Here is a 6000-nt window from a genome sequence, read left to right as displayed (position 1 = left end):
ATTCGCAAACGTTTATACCATTAAGTACGTTTGAAAAGTCTTAAGTACTTAATATCTTTTATAACTATTACATATTAATTAATAGCTTCTCCCCGCGACTTTGTTTGTGAAAAGATTTTCCGGGGTAAAAGGATCCTATAAGCTAATGCCAGGTTATAAGCTATCATTGTAACACATTTCAGTAAAATTCGTCTAGTAGTTTTTTCATGAAAGAGCAACATACATACATCCATACTTATAAAGTTTTGCATTTGTAATATTTTTTTCAGAATTCCTATACTGTCCCACTTGCCTATGATAGAAAGGTCAAGCTGTGTGTCTACCATGCTGGAAGGTAATGTTAAGAGACCAGACCTCAATAACAAGCTTCGCTTCTAACTTTTTGCTTAGTTCTTTAATGAAAGGTAAAGTGCATCCTATATGACAATATGTATGGAAGTGAATGAGACTAGGAAAGTTTGTAAGGATCGTACCAAGTGGCGTTCTTTGGTCTACCTCTAAGAGAAAAATTCGGGATATTATGTATTAGGTCGGGGAAAAAGTCTTTTCGCATTATAGTATGTATGAACTTGTAATAAAAGCTCTTTGGCTTCAAGAATCACAAATGAGTACACGGTTCATTAGGTTTCTTTCAGTGAGCTCGTGAAGTACCCAAATATCGAGCCTTTTTATGTAGAGAAAACATTTTATTACAAGTTCATACATATGTAGGTACTATAATGCGGAAAGACTTTTTCCCCGACCTAATAATATGTACTTTTTTTTTTTTTTTTTTTTTTTTTTTCTTTTTTTTTTTTTTTTTTTTTTTCTTAAAAAAGACAACTCCCGCACTAAGAATTGCTCTTGTGTCGCGGGGACTTTTACAAACATACAAACAACGGACACAAAGCACGACCAGACCCGAAGCAATTATTTGTGGATCGCACAAATAATTGCTCCGTGTGGGAATCGAACCCACGACCTCCCGTTGCAGTGGTATCGGCGTGGCGACCTAAACCACTGCGCCACGGAGGCAGTCATGATAGTACGTATGATATTTGAATCCCTATTTTTAAGATAATCCTGATTAAATCCAAGTATTTAATAAAATGTTAGTAATCTTCCGAGGTAGTAGGAAATACCGTATCCCCTCCACGGCGCGGCGTGTGGGTATGACACACTTTCGCTTGAAACGATCACGTTCCACTCGTATTTGAATATGGCGTACACAATGTTTAGGATGTATTTGATGGAGTTGAAGTACTTCTTCACTGAAGAGACGCTTTGTAAGTAATATATTAATATGCGAATTAACGAGTTCGTGTAATATTTGCCATGAGTCACCTGATGTTCCAGCCAGGTTGGTTTGGCTGTAGTTGACAGCAACCACAAGATTTCTGGCTGATTTTATTAAGTACGTAAAATGTCCACCTTTTTAAGAAAATACCTGCACTTTCATTCACTCATGAAGAAGTTTAGGAGTAAATCATACATAGGTAAGCATACTACAAGTACTGTGGGAAGATCTTCAACGATTATTAGTTCCGTAAGAGAATTAGGCATCGAATTACATTTCCCAGCGCGCATTGAAAGGGACTTACGACTTCATCGATCATTGTATGAATACCATGGAAATTGCAAGTAAAGATCAGTCGTGCAGTGCTTATATTTTTTTTACAGCAAAAATAAATAAAGTAAATTCAATTGTGAAATATTAAATAATATCTAATATCTATGAATGAACTACAAAACAAACAAGAAATAGTAATTGATCCAAAATAGTAGAAAAGATCAGATTAAGCAATCATTTCACAAATCACGTTTTTGCTTTACTTTTGTAAAAAACAACGGTTAACATAGTAGCCATAACAAACAATAAATTGAATAAAATAATGCTCGGAGCAAAAATTTCGAAATACGGTTATTCAACAGTTAATTTATCGGTAAGTTAACCGTTTCAAGATGGACGAAATCGATGATTTTTTTGTCTTTTTTGTTATTATTACGAAGCGAGTCAAGTACTAGGCGATAAGCGCGCGGTAGGAGGTTGATGATATTAGACCGAGGCACAAAGCTCCGCGCGGCCTCACCTCGCGAAAGTGAGAGTAGGCTTGTTGCGTAACACCGTTCGACTCATGACGCCTTAGTACTTGGCGTGGTTACCTACATTCGACATCTTTTTGTCTAGAACTATTTTGATGGCTTAGTTTTTGTATAGATCTAGTTTTTGTTTGAATCTAGGTAAAACTAGTTTTAAATTAACTTTCGCGCTTCTTTACGTTTTTAGGATAATTGAAACTTTATTTTAGTTTTTGTTACTAGAAAATTGATAAGCAGGAAAATTAAGTAGAGACATTTTGTAAAAAGATTATTTGAGGATTATTTATCGGACAAATTTTACCTGCTCTTAACTGACAGTTCCTGAAAATAGTTTTTTACAACATTACACATACAACCCGAGGATATAGACCGAAGTATATAAAGCACACATATTATACTTCAATAGAAATCAGGAAAATCGAATATAAGACTTGATAACTCAAGATCCTGTTATCAACAGTAGTTAACACTATTCGGCCCGTAGTAGGACAGATACAAGCAGTCACGCTGCGTACTTTCCCAGTATATTACACAATATGGTGACACGTCCATTATAGTGCTGGCCAGGGCTGAGACGATTCATCGGCGAATAATTAAGATCCGTATGATTATTCTATGTGAATCATTTAGGTTAAGTTAACGGTAGTTTTAATGAGGATTTGGGTCATATTTTGATCAATGCAGTTGTTGAAAAAGGACGTTTTTTGATAGAGTTTGGAAATGTAAAAGACAGAACAAATAGCAGTAAGTAAACTTTAGGCCTCAAGACGTTGATAACGTTATGACCCAGTACTTATAAGTACTACAAACAACTACACCTCTTTCCCACGAGGGTGGGTTAGCTTAGGTAGTGACCTAAGAATGCCACTTACTACGATACTCATAAACTTCCTCTGCTTTATTCACATTAATCCATCTTGTCATACAAGATATTAAAGTCACATATTATTTATAGCAATGTGTTTTCAAAAGCTGGGATTTACAGTTTTACTAAAAAAATATACATATTTTTGTTACCCTTTTTGAAGATGTTCCGTTTACATGAATTGTACTTAATTATGATTTATTGTATTAATCTGCTTTGTCTCCAAAGAATATACCGTGAACTTGCCGAAATCATAGAACACTACCAGGATATCATGATTGGATAGCGTTATAGCGACAATGTGTCAAGGGTCACGTAGACAGAGTCGGACCTACTCAGTGCAGTTGTAGTACATAGAGAAATATAACTCCTTGTTTCCTTTAAATAGAAACTACAGGCACACCGTTAATATGTACCAATTGACTTAACTTCTATTGAAAAAACCATCACTATTAAGGCAATAAATAATAAAAAAACTATGGGAATTCTTATTTCAGTTTTATTTTCCTTCAGTCTTGTTCCACGTGACCTTCAACACATCTTCATTACCACCTCTTAGTCATAGTTTCCTGGTACACAGATCATCATTGTACACAAAAGTCGGCCGCACTTTCTTAAGTAAATCACCATCATTATTCATTGATGAATCGCTATGTATGCCAAATGAAATGGAGAGTATATAAGCACTTTTACTTGCTAACAAGATCATGGTTATTTATTTGTTTGAGAGTAGGCAATTGTGAGACGAACTTAGTGCCAAAGGATTCTTTATCTGAATATTGGCATCAAAGGAAGTCAGATATCTCTTATTATTGATAAGTTAGAAGATAATATTAAGTTTATAGCTCTGATCTTTTCTTCTCTTTATAACTACCAGTATTGAAATGTTCTGCAAAATATCATATTCCCGGGAATACAATAGTCGCCGAAAAGCCTCCATTGCCAAATATTTGGATCGTCTGATAGATACTCGAACTTAAGTAAACCTGGTACATAACTTAAGTGACCATTCGAGACTGGGTGTGTACGTTTTCATTCCGTGTTTAGGAGACTCCTCCTACAGGATATGTAACCTCCTCGTACCGATATGCTAACCTGAACCTCTTCGTGTGAAAATACCCAATTTTCTTAAATGCTTTGGATGCTATGCAGCTAAGTTGCTATGTATGGCAGTCGGTTGTTCCAGCGAGGGCCTGAGAAATCCAGGCCCAGCTGGATCTCCCCTCCAGTGACTCGAAGACTACCATCCTCTTGTACGGCACGGTAACTGGGTTACTGGCGTAGTTGAATACTGAATGTTTCCCCACGCATAGAATATCTTCCTACAGGATATGTAATCCTGGTAGCTAGACACTAAAGTGGAAGCCTCATTTGCAGAATATGTGGAATTATATGCATTCTTCCTGTAGAGGATTGCTATGTCAACAACCTAAGGGTTGTTGTAGGTTGTTCCAGCGGCCTGAGAACCCCTGACCCAGCTGCCTCCCCCCTCCAGTGACGTGGAGACCACCATCGTCTGGTACGGCACGGTGACTGGGTTACCGGCGCGGTTGCGTCACCACAACCACTTTCTGCGCTGTCGCTCGCCTACTTATCCATTCACTGAGACGTGAGTCCGCTGTAGGTTGGCCGTGGTTGCTGCTTAGTAGGGCATTTAATAAAAGTAGCCTAAAAAGATAAAGCGTTAGGTAATTTGTTATTTTTTTGGTTACGTAGAGTACTTTGTAAAGGTTTTCTATTGTCATGTAAATACACAACTAAGATTTTTTTTGATAACTTAGTTTTTCTAAGCATTGTTAGATTAGCCAGTGAGTAGTTTATAATACTGTACTGTATTCAAGCATAATCGTAAAGGTAAAGTTAATATAATAAAAAACGTGATAAACGTATAAGGGAGGAGATTTATGCCCCTAGTGGGTTTGAACAAGCTGCACATGATGTTGATAAAAGTGCTATAAGATAGATTGTTATTTAATCCAATTTAGGTCTCCTAAAGACCTTACTTATATTATACCCTTCCCCGCTTGGTAGGATACCACTGCCTTGTAGTGGGACAATAATGGGTTAAAAAAGACCTTACTTATGTTATACCCCTCCCCCGTTTGGGGGGATGCCCTTGCCATGCAGTGGGACAGTAATGGGTTTAAAAAGACCTTATTTGAGTCAGCCCCTCTCTTACAACTGTACCTTTTCATAATAACCATAAATATTTTACCAACTTAACAAAAATCAACGTTCCACCTAGCCCACGTAACACCGTACCAACGCCAACTCAACTCTCGCTCACTACATAGCGCAGGCGCAACATTGCGTCACAGAGCGCAGTCGGGCCGCTCACCGCACCCCCCTCCCCCACGCTGGGGGGGGGGACTGTTACTAGGTCTTAGTATTCACTGGCTAAGGAAATTGTGCTATAATATCGGTAATACCAAGTATGAATGTGGGTTTCAACTAGTGGAGTTAGGTTCGATTCCCAGTCGATGTAGGCCTTGTTGATATTGTTTTTAACTTAGTACTTAAGTATGTAACGATGAATGTTTTTCGTATTAGTTAATGTAGGTTCGATTTGATATTCCTGATTCCCAGTCTTAAGATAATTAAGTAATGCGTTTTCCTCCTAAGTTTGATATCGCAGTTACAACAAAATGCTGAAGCAATTTTGTTAAAATTTGACTGACGACAGATTATGTGCTAGGAAATAGACAGTCGTGTGGTACTTCTGAGCCAATACTAGTGCTTTAATAAAATAAGGACTCATAAATTGGCCATTCGATCAAAGGTCAGAAGTAGTTCCCGATCGAAACAACGTGTCCAAATATATGATACTGTTCTCCGAGGCACGGAGGTCTACAACCTCAACTTCCTAACTCCGAGCAGTTTCTAAGAAATTCATAACAGAAAATCTCATAAAAGACTTTTTGGCTCGACCCAGGATTCGACCCCAAACCTCTCATGCGGCAGTAGCACACACTACCGACCGCGCCACAGAGGCAGTTTTATTCTATGTAGTGATTTATATTTGTTTAACCCGGTAATCGAATCCGGACACCACGGGA

This window comes from Anticarsia gemmatalis, chromosome 22 (genome assembly GCF_050436995.1).
Source record: "Anticarsia gemmatalis isolate Benzon Research Colony breed Stoneville strain chromosome 22, ilAntGemm2 primary, whole genome shotgun sequence".
NCBI classification, from domain to species: domain Eukaryota; kingdom Metazoa; phylum Arthropoda; class Insecta; order Lepidoptera; family Erebidae; genus Anticarsia; species Anticarsia gemmatalis.
The sequence above is the reverse complement of the archived record's forward strand: the minus strand, read 5'-3'. Positions refer to the sequence as shown.